General features: G+C 32.1%; 1 protein-coding gene across 2 annotated transcripts in view; it reads right to left on the bottom strand.

Annotated features, from left to right (window-relative positions):
* LOC143085493 (rho GTPase-activating protein 7-like) overlaps positions 1-20,277 on the bottom strand; it is a 113,201-nt gene extending 92,924 nt beyond the window's left edge. The window contains exons 1-3 of one of the 2 annotated variants that reach the window (XM_076261871.1): positions 20,140-20,277; positions 18,141-18,207; positions 4,376-4,690 (exon numbers count right to left, since the gene is read on the bottom strand). The gene's annotated coding sequence lies outside the window, so the exon portion shown is untranslated. Of the gene's footprint in view, positions 1-4,375; positions 4,691-10,384; positions 10,404-18,140; positions 18,208-20,139 lie in introns of those variants that run through there. The other variant, XM_076261872.1, reaches the window with a different exon arrangement.
* Positions 20,278-21,079: the final 802 nt, after the last annotated feature.

Here is a 21,079-nt window from a genome sequence, read left to right as displayed (position 1 = left end):
TTTAGGACTTATACATTAAGTTAAGATAAAAAAAAATCAAGTGCACATATTTTATTACATCAATGAAATATACCTAAAGAACGGGTCATTAATTTGTCATATAGAGGTGATTACGGTCACACCTTTTTTCTTTGTTTTTTACACCTCTAGGTAAAAAATATCTTTTTTCTTGGCAGCATACTTTCACTATCATCTGAGCAACTTTTGATGATGATGAAAAGCATATAAAGAAATGACAACCCCTATAATCCTGGGGTTTTATCTTTGTATCGTAGAATTAGTTTGATAGATGGATGTAGGTTACTTTTAAGTTGCTAGTTATTAACTAGTATTTGTTCATAGTATGGTTTCTAAATTTCAATTTAAGTTTTATGAATGAATGTAGATTTTATGGCGGTTATCAGAAATTATATCAACTTCAAGAAGTTGTGTGAATTCGGTCATGCCAATCCTAAACAGTATTATTGCACAGGGTAATAGTTTACGAGAGTTTGTTTAGAGTAAATATTGGACTATTAATGTTTCCTCCTCCTTTTTAATTTTAATTCTTGTTTTTGTTTTTATTGTTTTTAACTTTAATAGTAATTCGTTTTTACTGTAATAAAATTGGGATGGAGAAGTTTTGAAATCCTGAACTTTTTTTAAATAACTTGTAGAAAGGTCCTTTGGTCTCAGTTAAAATGACCACTGTTTAATTATGGATGTAGTAGCCTTAAACCTTGACATAAAGTTGTCATGACCTGACATGCACAGGGTATATAACCACCCATATAATACCACACCTGGACAGTGTTTGTATAGTTGATCTGTTCAATAATCAATGGTCAAATGTTAGTACTGTCCATAGAATCAAGGAATTTGATGAGACTGTCATTAAAGTGAGAGGGTTAGTGCTATAGAACCAGGTTTAATTCACCATTTTCTACATTTGAAAATGCCTGTACCAAGTCAGGAATATGACAGTTCTTGTCCATTCGTTTTTGATACGTTTTGTTATTTGATTTTGCCATGTGATTATGGACTTTCCGAATTGATTTTCCTCTAAGTTCAGTATTTTTTTTATTTTACTTTCTACATAGAAAACTGTAAATATTTAACTGCAAATGTCAATATTTACTCCTATTTGATTTGCATGCAGAAGAGCATGACATTCGTCTGTACATATATTAAGTTTACATTTTCAGCAGCGGTTTAAGCAGTGCAAAGTAAATGTAGCTTTGAACAGGTTAAAATTGTTCCCTAGGTTTTTGGTTTATTGGTATATCCAGATTTGATGGAAAAGGGGCATTTTTGTTGTAAAAGTAAACAAATTTCCCGTAAATAGGCAAACCCTTTTTACAATTTTATACAAAAGCAATGTATTATACTTTTTTCCAATAAATGGGGATGGAACTATATTCCATTATTTCTTCTAAATGGTGTATCTTTAAGTAAGCACCTGAAGCTGTTTAAGAATTTAATCTCTTCCTTTGCTGATCAGCCTCCAGCACTTTTATGGTGACTAAATCAACAGAAAATCTGGTCACTACACTAACCAGTTGACAAGTTCTTTAAATACTATCATATGGAATGTTAAACTGAGTATCAAATATATATCTTTTCAGTAGAGTGGTGGTAAAATACATGTACCATAGCCATCTATGCTGAACTATCCCAGATTTTACCCCAATTCATTTTTTTTTAATGTTTTTCCAATCTTTATAAATAAAACAAAAACTGCTTTTCAAAATAACTTTTTGTGTTAAACTTGTTAAACATGCATGCATGTTTGTTGGCAAAGTATGAAAATCTTATCTTATTTCTGTACTATGAATGGATCTGATAAATAATTTTTCTCATGGAAATCAGACAAAGACTTGATCTAGATGTAAAAACCTGGTGAGAACTTTATATGAACAGCCTCTGTTTCATGCTGTGATTTATACCAGTACATAGTCAATGGAATAATGCTTCAACACAGCAGAGTGAGATATGGCCTGCAGAACATTTAAATTTACTGTACAATAGGTCAACAAAGCCTTTAAACTTGCCATTTGTTTTTAAAATAAAGGAAACTATATTTCCAATCAGTTGCTAAAATGCTGTATTTTTTTGGTGTTTTTTTTTTATTTCTGATTTTTTTTCAAAATTTTGTACACCTGCAGGCTGGTTTTATTTGCATGTTTATAGCCATTTTCATTCATGTGATATATCATGTATATATATGGACCATAATTTGGTATTCGGCCTTTGGTTTCTTTTTGTATCCTTTTTTATAAGTTCTAAAACTTTAACTTTTATTCTGTGGGTTGTGTTGATGTTAGAATAGTATTAATGGAACAATTGAGTTTTTCGAGAAAAAATTAATACATTTTGATTCACCGTTTACGTGACAGGAAACAAAACAGGAAACCAATCTTTATTTTCTTTATTTTGCACAATATATTTCAAAAGACATAAATGAACACCATTACTAGTGTTACTTGCTTCACGTTAATATTTAAAATCTATTTTCAATGTTAAATTAAAGATTTTTTTAAACGCGACAGGAAACCATAAGAAACCGAAAGCATTTTTTTTAGTTTTATTTTATTGCAAAATCTGCTTAAAATGATCTGAACAGTATACTTTTTCTTAAAATCCATCTTAAATGTAACAGTATTATAAAACTCCTAAATATGTGCTTGTTTTGAAAACAATTAGTACAATTTATTCAGGAATTTCCGTATTTTCTTCATTGATACAGGATACCATAATCGTTGTATCTTGATGTTTTAGCCAAAAAAATGTATTTATATTTGGTTTTGAAATTCCAGTTATATACAATTTATTCCAAATCATTGGAAATGTAAAATTCTTTAAATCCAGTAAAGAAAACAACTTTTAACTTGGAATTAGCATCTTTAAAATAGGCACCATGTGATATTTGTGACCTGTACACCATCTACATGGTTTCCACATTTTAACCTACTTTAGTGGGCTAAAATCAATAAAGTACTTCCTTTCAAGTCATGCATGGTAAAAGTTTACTTTTCCTTTGACAAGTTTATTGCGTTTCTGATAAGTGTTTGCAGAACATGAATAAAAAAAATTAATTAAAAATTGTGACAAAGATACCAACTTTGTACATTCCAAGTGTAACGGTACATTAACATGTATTTTTTATTAAATTATCTTTATTCCCCTAAAATATCCAGTAATATTTACTGCTGAAGCTAAATCAATCCAACGAACATCGGCACCATGATAGGAGACGTAATTTCGATTGAATTTTCCAAGGACCCTTTACATCGTTATTGGGAAACGAAGTGTGTTAAAACGTCGGTCAAATCTGAAATCGATTTTGTCAAGTCATTGGGCATTTATTTTCACACAAGATCGTATGTAACATTATGCACATAGGAAAAATAAAAGACCCCCGGCGCAATCTCTTTGAAAATTGTATTTTCCTTTTTTAAACAAGACGAAACAAGCCTACAGATTATGTTTGCTTACATCCCGTTGGAAACAAATACAATGTTTAGACCTAGTATTTCGTATATCCGGCTGTAAGGGCGTGATCACATGTTAGTCACATGTTTCACGTATGACCGGAAATGATTAGAACTTAAAGACAAAAACAATTTTAATAAATAAATGGACTTCTGTTTCGTGTGAAATGTAACGCATAACGATAACGTCATTTTCTAACTTAACTATTACGAAGAACAAAACAAGAATGTAAATCATCTCTGATTTACCTGTTTGAACATCTCGCGAGAGTTCGTATTTGCATATTGTTGCAAAGAATTCTTTTACAACAAAGCAGATTAAACCATCTAAAATGTGCGTTACGAAATGGGAAACCAAAATAACGACAGTGTTCTTACACCTGCTACAGAAATACTTATAGTTCTTGGCATTTTCTTTTCACTATTCTTATTGGTGGATGTTCTTTGTTATTTTAAAGCAAAAATTAAGAATTTGCCGGTGACGATTATCTATAAATTAGTCAGCGTTATGCACTTCGGACGCGAAAAGTAACGCGAGAAACGACACACAAATACGGTCGTATAATCTTTGAAATTTGTTAATTTCAATTTTTTTTCTAGGGAAGAGTAGCATACACTTGTATGTTGATAAAAATAATGGCATCTTTAGATGTAGTTACAACTTTTCTTACAGTAATTCACATTTTATTACTTTCCTATAGTTATAGGAAACGGAGCCCAATAGCAAATTATGGTCCATATAGTCATTTAATTTTTACTTCCAATGGTTCAGACAGCCATGATAACTACATGAACTTTTGAATAAAGAATCACATTTGCAAGTATACTAAATCTGTTTAAATACATATTTCATTTAAGATAGTTCTAGGCTAATTTTAAAAAATATTTTTTCTTATAAAACTTACCAGTGTTATAAATCATTCTTCACAAAATGAAACAGTTAAATCCCTTTCTAAAGAGGTGTAAAATATTGCCACAATTTTTTTATCCTCTGTAATTTCCACTGTTATGTTAGCAGCCCCCAATTATGGGATAATAATACAATAAAGCTAAAAGCTGTCAGTCCGAACAAAAGCAGTATCACGTTCACTGAGGGTCAATAGATCAATGTATCCACACAAGGCCTGATGTCACATGATTAACGATGAGGGACATATACAGCGGGTGACTTTCATCTGCTTTGTCCTCTTACAAATCTGTTCTGTAATTGGGGCAAAAGTCTGAAAAATACAAAAACACAATTGATTTGAAGTTTGAAAAGGCACATACAAAATTACTAGGTTTTTTATGTTTAAATTACTAGTACTTCACAATCAATATAACTTCAAGCAGATTTCGATAAAATTTGATACTTTGTTGCAATCAATCATTACAACCTATAAAGAAATTGCTACTGCTTTTGTAAGTGATGTTTATGACAAAGAAAATTCAGATAATGAATGCTAAACCTTAAATTGTGTGCCTGAAAGTAAAAAACAATGAAGTTTGAATATGTTGCTGACTAAAGCAAAAAGCCTGTTTTCTAATTTAAGTAAACAATTTTGCCTACCTCTCTAAATGCTAAAATTCCTAATGTTAATGATAACTCCTTTGCAAAGCAGAAATACAATTTTTAATAATAAAATGAATATGTGACAGTATATAGATGATACCTCATTTACAGATAATATCAATTGTTATTTCTGCTAATGAACAAGATTCATCCCCTATCAATATCTATATTAGTATAATTTATAATATAAATGAAGAATGGATATAACTAATATTGTAATTATTATAGGATATGATACGTGATATATAAATCGTTTCTCTTTACAAAATACGTCCGTGTCATAATTTGAGCTAATATTGGAAGTCAATATATTGTAATAGTGCTTGGTTTTGTATTGTACTGGCATATCATTGTCATAATAGCCTCCAGTCATCATATTTTGACAGTACAAAAGGTTTTTAACAATACATTAATGTTAGTACACAAAATAATATCGTAACATTTCTACGTGCTTTATCAGACTTCTAAGTTTTAGTAAACTTGGTTTGTAATGTTTGACTAGATCATTGTGGACATTCCTGTCCTTTATATATAAAAGTAAGGAGATGTAGTATGATTGCAAATGAGAATGAAGAAACCAATATTCATGGGAGTTCATATGAAGTGGATATCAGAGGCGGATTTAAAGGGTCCCCCCCCCCCTTTTTCTGGGAAAAAATTGGTTGATTATATAGGGAATCACTGAAGCATGACTGGAGCGAGCACCTCTTAGGCAGTCAGTGGGCCCCACTTATGAAAATTTCTGGATCCGCCACTCGATATAAACAATAAATTTTTATGTACATTTATACAGGAAAGACTAAACACTAACTATTGGCTCTAGAAAAAAAAAGTTTTTTAAGCATCTTTTTCAACCATACATATTTGTACATGTGTAAATGTTCTTACCTCAGACATAAAGAATTTTTATCCAATTACAAAATACAATTATTTTACAATAATTCAAGTATATTATAAAACTGTGACATGTACTAAAACAATACAGATCAATTCAGAACTAATAAATCTTTGACTGAATTTTAAAAACCTGCTAGGACAGACACTGAAAAAACACTTGAATAAGAAGCACAGACTGGTTTCCTGTTGTTATGAGACTGAACATGCTTTAAATCCATTAACTTTAGGGAACAACTGCTTCCTCTTATCAACACTCTCCCACAAGTGGTTATTCACCCGCTTACATGTGGTAGCCAGAAATTACATTCAAATTATATTCTGACATGGAACTAATTCACAACTTCTGCAAGTTTTGAAAGTGTTGTGTAAATTAGATGACTTGCTGAGGGGGAGATGTAAACAAATTGTTTCTGTATGTTGAAGCCACTGTATCAAGAGTAATCATGATTTTCAAAAGGCTAGGCTGTGGAAGTATTTAGTAACTACAATGGAATCTGGAAATCATTGAAAGTGCATTTAAATGAATCAAATAGTAATATGTTTGATAGTCCCCCTGCAGTCAACACTTTGCCTCATGTCAAAAATATTTCGGTCTTCTCCTTAATTTCAAAACGCCTTTGAAAATGGTAAAAAATCTAAAAATAACAGCTGTTCTTTAAACTCAATGTGTCAAGGCTTTTTAAGTATGTATTATCTTATCTTACATTTCACAAGTGCCTATAAATACCTGTTTTACAAATCTCATTTTATAACTTATACTTGAAACACAGAAAACTTTATCCATGAATGAAATAGAAATTTAATCCCATGACAAAACGAAAATCAAAAGGAGATCAAAGCAGACCTAATCTAAATAACAATTACTAAAATCCTCATAATGATTGTGTCAGTTTTGTTTTCTTATATCATAAAGGATTATTATTTAAAGATTTGTAACAGATAATGAAGATTTAATCCAATTACACAGGCTATTTACCTACAGTTATATAATTAAGTATTTAAATAGTGTCCACTCATTCTACATCAAATCAGATATGATAAAAAAGTATTTGATAGACCAAAAGTACCGATATAGTATATGGCTTGATAAAAGTATGAAGAACCAAGACTTTCCGAGGTGGCATTTTAGGGGCGGATCCAGCCATTTAAAAAAGGGTGGGGGGAGTTCCTAACCCAGGACAAAGGAGGGGTTCCAATTACATGTCCCCATTCAAATGCATTGATCGTCCAAAAAAAAAAGGGGGGGTTCCAACCCCCCCGGAACCCCCCCTCTGGATCCACGCCTGCATTTCAGAAAGAAATTTTAAAGACTTGTGTATGCAATAGTCATATGGATTCCTGAAGATGTTACATGTAGAACTAACATATATCAAACACACAAAAGGAGACCCCACACCCTTGAAAAGTCCATGATTTGCTAAGAGTAATGACCACAAAAATAATTCCAAACTATAAGAAAATACAAGATGCACAATTGCATCAAATGATTAAGATTCAGGAAATTTCTTAAAATTCTGACTAGGAGTGAAGGAGCAGTGAATAGATATGTGTGCTATGACAATTTAAACATTGGACAGTGCAAGTATAACACAGAAGGTATGGCAATTAGCATGGAATAGTGGTGAACTGTAAATATGTGAACCAGTGCATATTTGACAGTGAGTGGATACAACTGTTCCCATTAATTTGACAACCTATTTCATTATTTATCAAATAGGCCTATAAAAAACTTAAAACAGAGATAATTATCAGAACATCCCTATGATAAACTTTATCAAGCATCTATAGTATATTTTTATCTATGTGAAGATTTACATCTTAACCTACATCATATATAAAGTTTTGACATGTAGAGTTTTGTATTAGTGGGGTGAACAAAGTATGCTATAAATCCTATGTTTACCTGACTGGCTAATCTACCTATAATTTTCATATCTTATCATTAATATACATTTATTTATGACATTGTTAAAAGTTTAAGATCTTTTGTGAATATTTTGGGTTTTTCAATATGATTGAAAATGATGAGAACACAGGTAATTTAAGAACTTTGTACTGATACACATGTCCTTCTAAAATGCAAGGACAGCTCTCTAGTCAGAGAAAACTACAAGTTTTAATAAAACTTTAAAAAAAAAATGGAGATTGTGTACATGGGACACAAATTTATGATGGCCCTACTAGCATATACTGTTATAAAGGATCATAACTTCATAAGTTTCATAACATTAGGTTGAGACAAACTGAAGTTAGAGAATAGAAACTTAATTTGGGGATGTAAGGACAGACGTTTCGAAGTATGGACGGGCAGACCTACAGACCCATGTAAAGCCCCCTCCTACCCAGTGTGTGCATACAGAAATTGAAAAATGGAGTTTCCTAAAATTGCTTAACACCCAGATGGAATTACTTATTTTCTGCATATTTAGAATGGACAGGATTGTTGGTTTGATCTCCTTCCAACAAGACTTAACAATAAAATATAAATTTTGGCATCCAATTAAAGAAGACAGTGCTTGAGTATGCAATGAAAAATGCACTGAATGCACACACATGCTATGCTTACGTTCTTTAAGTTCAAATCTGGCATACATTTCCAGTAATAATAGAACACAAATCAAAGCAAAACAAAATGACATTTTGTGGTACTTAAAACCTTTCAAAAAATTTCAAATTCAATTCTAATTCTTCAAGATCACAAAAATTCATCCATCATCACTCACTATTTTTGCCATTCCAATATGTTACAAGTATCAACTCTCCCACTTTAAACTGCCTTTCTGCAAACTACACATGCTGTTACAAATACCAAAGGTTAAATGAAGATTTAAACAAGCCATTGTTTAGATTATAGGCGGAATAATGTTAACATTGCTTTACAGATCAATATAAACATTCTTCAGGAATCACTAATTACTTTTCAAAACTTACCACTTCTAACTTTAAAGATTCCAAGCCAAACAAAACATGCTGAAGTAAAATATCAACAATGTGTTTGTAAGCTACTCTTTAGAAGTAACCAGTAAAACTCTGGTTTTCAAAGTTGACCACCTTTAATCTGGACGGAACTCATTCCTCCTCTGCCAAAGCTTGGCCGTGTCATTCTATGATAAATTTATGTACTTTACCACTTAAATGATATTTCTACAGAAGACAAAATTTTATTCTTTTTGTGAAAACTGTGAATCAGAAAATATTTTCAACTTTAATATATTTTTATCTTGCAAAAATCTATATTGAAAATAATTTAAAAACAAGAATGTGTCCAGAGTACACGGCTGCCCCACTCACACTATCATTTTCTATGTTCAGTGGACCATGAAATTGGGATAAAATCTCTACTTTGGCATTAAAATAAGAAATATCATATTATAGAGAACATGTGTACTAAGTTTCAAGTTGATTGCAGGACTTAAACTTCATCAAATACTACCTTGATCAAAAACTTCAACCAAAACTTTCACCTGAAGCAGAACAGATGGACAAATGAATGGATGAAGGAAAGTATGTACAAACAGACAGACAGACCCGAAAACATAATGCCTCTTAGGGCTAAGTGGGGCATAAAATATAACTGTCTTCATGTTAACATTTGTCCACTTTAAAATACACCTGGCTTGTTAGGAACCAAAATACCAATATCTTAAGAAGAATGGCCTTAACTTCCTTTTTCTATTAAAAACCTGTTGAATAATTGATGTTTTTGTTGTGGTTTTCAATTTCTACCTGACATTGTTAGCAACCATGATGGAGGCTGAAGGTAGGGAAATAAATATAATACATCTATCTGTCATCTAGAAATTTTTCAAAAATAAGGAAAGAAAGAACAAAAGTTCTGGCATAACAATTGCTTTCATGAAATAATTTTCCTTCCAGCTAGTACTGAATATACATAGATAGCATGTAAAAGATAGCGTATACTTACAGATACTAGATAGCTTAGGATGGTAACTACAATTTTCAAGCCTCAGCAGCTGAATTCTCAGATATTGTTCATTAAAGTACAAAATAAGATCTCAACCCCCCCCCCCCCCTAAATATAAACCATTGCATACTAAATGCCTGTAGCCCTTTTCACAAACAATCTTAAGTGTAAAATCAATCTTACGATAAAAATATTTAGTTGAATTGTTAAGGAATATTTAAGACATACGATAAATTTTACACTTAAGATTTTTTGTGAAAAGTGCTACTGAAGTCTGTAGAACCAAAAAGTTGTGACCAGAAATCAACGATTCACAAGAAAAGTTATTCCTCAAACAGATCAGCAAAAATCTATTTTTCAGATTTTTAGTTTCCACTTTGCAAGTATTATATACATATAAGTTTATCTACAAAGTAAACAGGTAATCATTACATTACATTAAAAACAACAAATTCAAGGTCCCGCAGTCAGCTGAATATGCTATAATTAAATTTTGTTTACAAAACTGGCAGCTAAGTAGGCCTTAATATGCGTACTTACTATTTTAGGATAAATCTTTTTCACCACCAATCAAAAACTTGTCATGTAGAATTTATATCTTATACACTGACCAGATATCAGGAATTAGAACACGATTTATCAACGTTAACCAATTTTTCCCAAATTATTTGTGGACCGATTAAAACCTTAATCTCTGAGAGGGTGTTTAGAGTGGCCAATGTACCATATGTCATGGAATGTCACTTTACAGATAAGATACAGGTCTACGATGATACAATGAGTAATCTCCCTTCTACATATTAAAAGTCACATCTAAATCCCTCTGCATACAGATGACATTGACAGCTTAAACTACAATAAGGTGTTGCTAGGTTGTGCATAATAATAAGATAGTTTGGAACTTATAAAGCATTTAGTTTCCTCTTTTCTTGCCTTTAATAAACAACATGCAGTATCTTCTACGTCAAGAAAATAGATTTTTGACTTTATGTTCTTTAACCAAAGATTACACACTTACTAAATTCTTTGCAACTCTAACGTGATATTTACTTAAATAGCTGAATGGATATATCATTATTTATAATACATGTATGTGTACATGTTACTCATGTACAATTTTTCTATTAAATAAAAAGTGTTAGTTTTATGTGAAATTTTCACATAAAATTTTTTAACCAGATGCTCCGCAGGGCGCAGCTTTATACGACCGCAGAGGTTGAACCCTGAACGGTTGGGGCAAATATGGACACAACATTCAAGCTGGATTCAGCTCGAAATTTGGATTGTGATTAAATAGTTGACACAGCATAGGTTTATGACACAGAATGAATGTGGTCTAATGAACTTAAAACATTTTTTTTTGCCTTTGAGCAATTCACTATGCTGTTGAATATTAATCCTCTCAAAAAAATGTTTGAAGATATTTTCTTTTTATTTATGAAATCTGAAATGAAAAAAATTGAACCCCCCCCCCCCAAATTTTTTTTTCACATCCCCCTTTCCCTTATTCCAAAACTGATCTCAATTCAAATTTCTAATGGAGTTTGCAACAATAACTACTCATTTAAATACATATTAAAATGTAAAAAAAGTGCTTGTTATCACTGAATGGTAAAGATTGTTTTAATTTATCAGTTGGTAGTAAAAGTGAATATACATTGTATATTGTATAAAACAATGATTTAAGTTGATTCAACTACTATTCTGGACAAGGAAAGAGAACTCCAATTGAAAATATGAAAATTTCTTGCTATTGCACAATATTGTGCAATTAGATATTTCTTGCTATTGCGCAATACTGTGCAATTGAAAATATTTGCTATTGCACAATACTGTGCAATTGAAGATTTCTTGCTATTGCGCAATATTGTGCAATTGAAAATTTCTTGCTATTGCACAATACTGTGCAATTGAAGATTTCTTGCTATTGCTGAATACTGTCCAATTGAAAATTTCTTGCTATTGCTTTGCACAATACTTAATATAATAATTTTGAATCCTGATTTGGACCAACTTGAAAACTAGGCCCATAATCAAAAATCTAAGTACATGTGTTTAGATTCAGCATATCAAAGTAGCCCAAGAATTCAATTTTTGTTAAAATCAAACTTAGTTTAATTTTGGACCCTTTGGACTTTAATGTAGACCAATTTGAAAACGGGACCAAAAATTAAGAATCTACATACACAGTTAGATTTGGCATATCAAAGAACCCCAATTATTCAATTTTTGATGAAATCAAACAAAGTTTAATTTTGGACCCTGATTTGGACCAACTTGAAAACTGGGCCAATAATCAAAAATCTAAGTACATTTTTAGATTCAGCATATCAAAGAACCCAAAGGATTCAATTTTTATTAAATCAAACTAAGTTTAATTTTGGACCCTTTGGACCTTAATGTAGACCAATTTGAAAATGGGACCAAAAATTAAGAATCTACATACACAGTTAGATTCGGCATATCAAAGAACCCCAATTATTCAATTTTTGATGAAATAAAACAAAATTTAATTTTGGACCCTTTGGGCCCCTTATTCCTAAACTGTTGGGACCAGAACTTCCAAAATCAATCCCAACCTTCCTTTTATGGTCATAAACCTTGTGTTTAAATTTCATAGATTTCTATTTACATATACTAAAGTTATGGTGTGAAAACCAAGAAAAATGCTTATTTGGGCCCCTTTTTGGTCCCTAATTCCTAAACTGTGCGGATCTCAACTCCCAAAATCAATCCCAACCTTCCTTTTGTGTTCATAAACCTTGTGTTTAAATTTCTTTGATTTCTATGTACTTATACTAAAGTTATTGTGCGAAAACCAAGAATAATGCTTATTTGGGCCCTTTTTTGGCCCCTAATTCCTAAACTGTTGAAACCAAAACTCCCAAAATCAATCCCAACCTTTCTTTTGTGGTCATAAACCTTGTGTCAAAATTTCATAGATTTCTATTCACTTAAACTAAAGTTATAGTGCGAAAACCAAGAAAATGCTTATTTGGGCCCTTTTTGGCCCCTAATTCCTAAAATGTTTGGACCAAAACTTCCAAAATCAATCCCAACCTTCCTTTTGTGGTCATAAACCTTGTGTTAAAATTTCAAAGATTTCTATTCACATTTACTAAAGTTAGAGTGCGAAAACTAAAAGTATTCGGACGACAACGCAGACGACGACGCCAACGTGATACCAATATACGACCAAATAATTTTCAATTTTTATGGTCGTATAAAAATCTTTACAACATAAAATACTTCCGTGCAAAGATCCTGTAGTATATTAAGTATTGTCATATATTCTATATTGATACGTTCTGAATAGTGCTGTGGCTGTTCTGTACGATATGTGACTGTATGAAAGTACCCGTTGGGTACCAGATATTATGATTGTAAACGATGCTGAATAAACGTGTCTTCTCAAATGTATTTCGTTAAATCGGCCAGATATATATTAAACAGGAACCATCGACACTACAATTGGCGACGAGGATAAAGAAGAAACATTGAACTTTAATGTGGTAAGCTGATTTTTGTAAAATGGCAGCTAAAATCGATTTAAATCCAGTTGGAAATTTCGATGTCAGTGGAGATAGACTCGGACAATCATGGACTCGGTGGTTGAGAAGTTTTGAACTTTATGCAACAGGAAAAGGTGTAGACGACAAGAAACAAAAGAAAGCATTATTATTGCACTGTGCAGGACTCGATGTACAGGATATATACTTCACATTAACGGAGGAAGATGGTGACGACGATTTTGATAAAACGATTAAAACATTGAAGAAACATTTTGATGCCAAGATAAATTTTTCAGTAGAACGTTATAATTTAAGAAGTATCAAACAAAATGAAACAGAAACAATAGATCAATACATCACAAGATTGAAACAACAAGTAGTATTGTGTGATCATCCAGACCCGGACGCACAAGTAAGGGACCAGGTCATAGAAAAATGTCGTTCTAATAGATTACGTACTCGACTTCTTGAAAAGGGACCAGGTTTGACCTTAGATGATGTAAGAACTATTGCAAGAACTTTAGAAATGGCTGAAAAGCATTCTCGCGAAATGGAGGGTGCAACTGGTTATGGCAACAACCCATCAAGTAGTCACGGAAGTGTTAATAGAGTCAATCAAAGAAAACCAACACAATATGGACAGAACAAAACAAAAACAAAATCAGGATTAAAATGTTATCGATGTGGGAGAGAAGGACACTTCGGTAAAGATCCATCTTGCCCGGCACAAGGTAAAACATGCAATAAATGTGGGAAAAGTGGTCATTTTGGAACCGTGTGTAAAACGAAACAAGGAGGGCAACAAAATCAAAGAAGATATGGTAAATATGGTACTAAAAGTGCAAAAGGTATTGTCAACTATGTGGAATCAGATGATGATGAATATGCATTTATTGTGAAAAATCAAAGTGATAAAAATGATGAAATTGAAATTAATGCTGGTGGCATAAATATAAAGTGTGTAATTGATAGCGGTGCATCAGTAAATATTATTTCAAGTGCATTGTGGGAAAAATTGAAAATTCAGAAAATTGTGTGTAAATCTGAAAAATCAGAAAAGAAATTATATTCTTATGGTAGTGAAACACCACTAGAGGTGTTAGGAAAATTCACATGTGAAATAAATGTCAAAGGTCAATCTGAAAGTGTAGAAGGTGCATTTTATGTTGTGAAAGGAAATAGTGTATCTTTGCTGGGAAAAGCAACAGCTATACAATTAGGTGTTTTGAAATTAGGAATTAATAACCGAATATATTCAATAAATGATATTAGAGAAAAATATAGTGATTGCTTTAAAGGAGTAGGCAAATTGGAAAATTTTAAATTAAAGTTGCACATAAATTCAGAAGTTGAGCCAGTTGCGCAAAGAATGTATAGGATACCGTTCACATTGAGGGAAAAAGTGGATAAAAAACTTGATGAATTAGAATCACAAGACATCATTGAGAGAGTAAATGACCAGACACCGTGGGTCAGTCCAGTTATTGTTGTTCCTAAACCTAATGGCGACATAAGGCTATGTGTTGACATGAGAGCAGCAAACAAGGCGATAGTACGCGAACGGCATCCGATACCAACTGTGGACGAAATATTGTACAAAATGAATGGCGGAGAATGGTTTAGTAAAATGGATTTGAGATATGGATTTCATCAATTGGAACTTGAAGAAGGTTCACGTGAGATAACGACTTTTGTCACACACAGGGGACTTTACCATTATAAACGTTTGATGTTCGGGATAAATGCCGCACCTGAGAAATACCAACAAGTTATATCTCAAGTATTTCATGATATTGAAGGTGTCCAGAACATATCAGATGACATTGTTGTATTTGGTCGCACAAAAGAAGAACACGACGAAAGACTTAACCTAGTTTTAGACAGAATCCGTCAGAAAAAGTTAACTCTAAATGGTGACAAATGTGAATTTACTATGGACAAAATAACATTTATGGGTCATATCTTATCAAGAAATGGAATAGGACCAACACAAGAAAGAGTAAAGGATATGCTAAACGCAACAGAGCCGACAAATGGATCAGAAGTTAAGAGTTTTTTAGGCTTAGTTAACTATAGTGCAAGGTACATACCGAATCTTGCAACCATATCTGAACCACTTAGAAAATTAACAAAGAAGAATGAGACCTTCCGATGGGGAAAAGAGCAAAAAGAAAGTTTTGAAAAGCTAAAATATTCACTCAGTGAAGGAGAAACTCTAGGATATTATAGACTAGATGCAGATAAAACTCAACTTATTACAGACGCAAGCAATGTGGGTCTTGGTGCTGTGTTAGTACAAGAAAATAAAGGAATGTCTCGAGTTATAAGTTATGCTAGTAGGGCGCTGTCAGAAACTGAAAAGAAATACTCAACAACAGAAAAAGAAGGATTAGCCGTGGTTTGGGCTTTTGAAAAGTTTCACTTGTATTTGTACGGAATAGATTTTGAAATTATTACAGACCACAAAGCGTTAGAAAGTTTATATAACACAAAGTGTTTGAAAACAACCCAAAATGCAAGAATCCAACGATGGATGCTGAAGCTTATGTCGTATAATTATCAAATAAAATATTTACCTGGAAAACAAAATATTGCAGATGCGCTGTCACGGCTGGTGGCAATTAACAAAAGCAAATTTAAAGAAAGGAATGTCGCTGAAGAATTTGTAAGATTTTGTGCACAAGAAGGGACACCTAAAGCGTTAACAACACAAGAGATCGAAAAGGAAGCAAAAGTGGACACAGAATTATCAGAAGTTAGAAATTGTCTACAACAAGCTAAATGGAACCAGTCTGTTATGAGTGCTTATTACCCTGTAAAGAACGAACTGAGTGTAATAGGATATTTAGTAATGCGTGGACGAAGAATTATAATTCCCAAAACACTACAAGCTAAGTGCTTGCAATTAGCTCATGAAGGACACTTAGGAATTGTAGGGACTAAACAGATGCTAAGAAGTAAGGTCTGGTGGCCAAACATGGATAAAGATGTAGAGAAATATGTTAAATCATGCCATGGCTGTCAGATAACATCTCAATTTTCACATCCAGAACCGCTGGAACCGACAAAGATGCCTACAGGACCGTGGCAATACTTAGCGATTGATTTGCTAGGGCCGCTACCATCTGGACATTTTGTGTTTGTTGTAATAGATTATTACAGTCGCTATTATGAGATTGACATTACAAAAGACACTTCAAGTGAGAAAATGATAGATTCGCTTGAAAACATGTTTTTGCGTCATGGTTTACCACTATCTATCCGTTCTGACAATGGACCGCAATTTACGTCAAAACTATTTAAGCAATACTTGGAGGATATTGATGTGAAACATGTTAGAAACACACCATTATATCCAGCCGCGAACGGTGAAGTGGAACGTCAGAATAGATCTTTAATGAAAAGGATAAGGATCGCTCAGGCAGATGCAATGGACTGGAAACGAGAACTTAGAAAGTATATAATGGCGTATAGGACAAAACCGCATAGTGTGACTGGAGTTTCACCGTCGGAACTCTTATTCAAACGTAAGATAAGGACAAAGTTACCCGAAATATATTGCGAAGAAGATGTCACGACACTTGACGAAGAAGTGAAAGACAGAGACATGTACGCGAAACACAAGAACAAGATGTACATTGACGAGAAAAGAAACGCGCATGAAAGTGACTTGAAAACTGGAGACAATGTTTTAGTTAAACAACAATATACGAACAAAATGACAACTCCATTTATTTCAACACCTTACAAACTTGTTGACAAAATTGGTAATCAATGTGTTGTACAATCACCCGAAGGTGTACAATACCGTCGAAACACGACACATGTAAAGAAATATAACGATCGAAATGTTTCAAGTGAAAAGGACAATGACTGTGTTATGTTAGATGATCCGATTGAAACACCCAAACCGATTTCAGACGAAGCTGGTGATGTATCAAGACGTCCAGTGAGAGAGAGAAAAATGCCATCAAAATTTAATGACTATATTGTTTCATAATTTAGTTACATGTAGGATAGAAGTATTTGATATAGACAGTTAAAGTTTTATATTAGTAGGATTTGATAAAGACAGAAAAAGTTTTGATTAGTTTTGAAAGGATAATAATTTTAGTAAGAATTTTCATTTTTGATTTTTGATATTTGATATTTTTTTGAAAGTAGATATTCTAGTCAAAGATAAAGAATATTCAGTCAGTTTTATTCTCTAGTCAGTTAATAGTTATTTTCATTCTAAAGAAAGAGGAGAGTGTAGTATATTAAGTATTGTCATATATTCTATATTGATACGTTCTGAATAGTGCTGTGGCTGTTCTGTACGATATGTGACTGTATGAAAGTACCCGTTGGGTACCAGATATTATGATTGTAAACGATGCTGAATAAACGTGTCTTCTCAAATGTATTTCGTTAAATCGGCCAGATATATATTAAACAGGAACCATCGACACTACAGATCCTTGCTAACAATCAAAAATATTATTCTTTTAAAGATACTTACTAAATATTTGGATTCATGAATTCTTGAATGCTATCTCATTTCTAATGCTATTTGTAATATACTTAACAGTGCCTTCAACATAGTTTTGACTTATAATAGTTCAGTTCTATTTTTGTCTTTGGCTATGAAAGCATCGGAATATTTATCACAAATGAAAATACATGATATTTACATGAGTTTCTTTGTATTAAACAATGTTTTTAAACATGCTATTCATGACAGTATGACAATAAAATTGATCTTAAATGAAAAAGAATTCTTCTTAAATACTTTACAAACTTACCTATACAAAAAGAAATTGCTTCGTCACTTGGAAGTTAAATTTTTCTCACTTTTCCATTAACGAAAACCTGTAAAGACATTACACAAACAATTTGATTAAAGAACTTTAATCCCAATTTATTAATTCCGTTAGGTATGTTGGCCACTATTCAGATCGCTAGCCATAGGGTAGTAATAAGTCTGACCTTAGAGGTATTACTACTGACCTCAAACTACTGGCGAACAGACAATCGTAATAATGTACTGAATGAAGCTAAAAAAAATAACAATCCCACGGATCATCTACAAATACTTAAATATCATTCATGTATATTGTTATTATGGATAATAAGGTAAACAAAATTAATAGGAGAAAAACAAAATTACTCCTCTATCACATGCTGAGGACAATACTAGCATCTTGCACTGCTTTCAAATGTATATATATGCAGTAAATTGCTGGCAAATAGTAATTGCAATTTAATAGGATGCATTCCCTAATGACAAAACTGTTTCATTATAATAATGCAAAAGTTCTCATACTATTCTCTTCCATTCTATGATGATTGATTGATTATTGGTGTTAAATGCCACTTTCAGCACACTTGGAAACATCATGGTGGCAATATTTTATTGTAGGTGGAAGCAGGAGTACCCATAGAAAATCATCAACCGTTAGCAAGAAAACTACTGAAAAGATCGGAGTCCGCTTTTAAAAAAATGGCTTGTTACCTTAGTTAATAATTAAGTTTTAAAGTTGTATTTTTTTATTACTTGAGTACTTTTGTGTTGGCAGAAGTCAGAACTTTGATAATCACTATCAAATGCTATTGCTACTTTTCAAATTTTTTGGAGATTTATACCTTATAGGATCACTATGTTAGTCCAAACCAGTGGCTGATCCAGAACTTTTCAAAAGTGGGCCTGCTCCAGTCATGCTTCAGTGATTCCCTATATAATCAACCAAATTTTTCCAACAAAAAAGGGAGGGCCCCCACCCTAGATCCGCCTATGTTTATATTGCAAACTACTATATGTAGTAAATACAAAATGTCAAAATAATTTAAAACACCATACATATATACACCAAAATTGGTTATTCGTCTGTATACAAATAGCCAACTTAAAGATAAGCATTTCATGACTGTTTTTCCAGAAATCATTCACTTGGCTGACTTGCATACCAGTAATGTAATTTTGTAAGAGGTAATCCTTCATTCTGGTATTCTATCAAATGCGACTTTCAATGATTAGGTTAAACCAATAAAGAAAGCTTGAATGCATATATGAAATCGAAAAGACAAATATTTTTACATGTATTATAATTATGAATTAATCTTGCAAAGAAAACAACAAACCTAAACTGTTTTTCCAAATATCAATGAACAAATATTGAAAAAAGGTCATGGAATAGATTGTCAGGTAAGATTCTGTGCCTCAAGGGCAAACATAAAGGACATTTTTTTAAGCAAATACACCAAGTAAACAAAAGATAAATGACTCAAAGAAATTCTATTATTTAATAACTAATGACCTAGGATTGAAATAAGCTGACCATTGTGGCCATCTGTTCACTACAGATAGAACTTAAAATAATATTGTTTTTATTAATAACAGAAGCCCAAAGGTTATTATTTTAATGCAGGTGGTCAGTCGTTGTGGCTGGAGACAAATCTCCTCTACAAATTCAGCTTCCATTAGATAGGTAATGATCATTAAATTCCACCATTTAAATAATCCAAATATCATTATTAAATATAATTCTGACAATTAGTACCTCATTATATACCCTGATGATCACACAGAGAAACAAATGATCTATATAGAATCCATCTGGATCTTGTAATGGTTGTATTTAGCAAATCATTATATACTGTCATCCAATCTGTATATATCATCCATACTGTCAGTTAGATCAATATTTTTCTAATGAATCATGAACTGTCTGTTTTAAATATATGAAAATTTGCCCTAAAATCATAAAATTTATCAAGGATACTTTTTTTTATTTATTCACTTACCAGTACTTCTTACTTTAAAGCCGTCTTTTGCAGTTCAGAACCAATTTGAAATTTCTATTCAACTAACAGTCTTCCTTTACTCTAATGCTAGATTAACACCTTTTACAAATATTTCTCCTAAGCCCTGTAAAGTCATCAATAGGCTTTATATTAACACTAACACCACAGAAAATTCGCACAATTAGTCCTGTGGAGAGCACAGTGGACATTGACAAATTGAAACCAAATTACAAATACAAATTCCAATCACCAACCTGTTCCAATTAAAATCCTATTTAGTACCAAATTAGAAACTATTAATGTCATGACAGTACATTAAATTTTAAATTAGTACTGGTAAATACCAAATGTTTACCTATCTACCAGTGGTAAATGGTCCTGGTATGTACTGATTATTATCGATAATCAGTTTATAGTTAGGTAATATAATTGACAAGAGACTCAAAATTAAATCACCTTAAATAGACATCTTATTATCAATGTTATAAGATCAGAAATCATTTAGGCTCTATGTAATATATTTTGTGGTTCATGTCTTTTTATCATCAATGTTGAAGGATAACAAATTGTTTAGACTCTGTACATAATATACTAAATATGGTTCATGGCTGCTATGCATAAAACCACATAAGTTAGATATACAATCATAGTACTAATTTATAGTAGGACATGTAGAAAAATCTGTCAATTAGGAACAAATCTTAACTTAAGTAGCTTTATGCATATGGGGCCAGGTCTTATTGTCATCTACATGTATGTTGATGGATCAGAAATCTTTGAGACTCTGAATAATAAATGATGTGGTTCATGCCTCAAACATTGTATATGTGCAAACCAAAATATCAATAGAAAATTTATAAGAATTTTCAGACCAACAGTGAAAACCGTCTAATTTACAGGTTTAATATACATTTTGTTTACATATTATTAATTTGAAGAA

This window comes from Mytilus galloprovincialis, chromosome 8, assembly GCF_965363235.1.
Source record: "Mytilus galloprovincialis chromosome 8, xbMytGall1.hap1.1, whole genome shotgun sequence".
In the NCBI taxonomy this organism is placed as follows: Eukaryota; Metazoa; Mollusca; class Bivalvia; order Mytilida; family Mytilidae; genus Mytilus; species Mytilus galloprovincialis.
The sequence above is the reverse complement of the archived record's forward strand: the minus strand, read 5'-3'. Positions and strand labels throughout refer to the sequence as shown.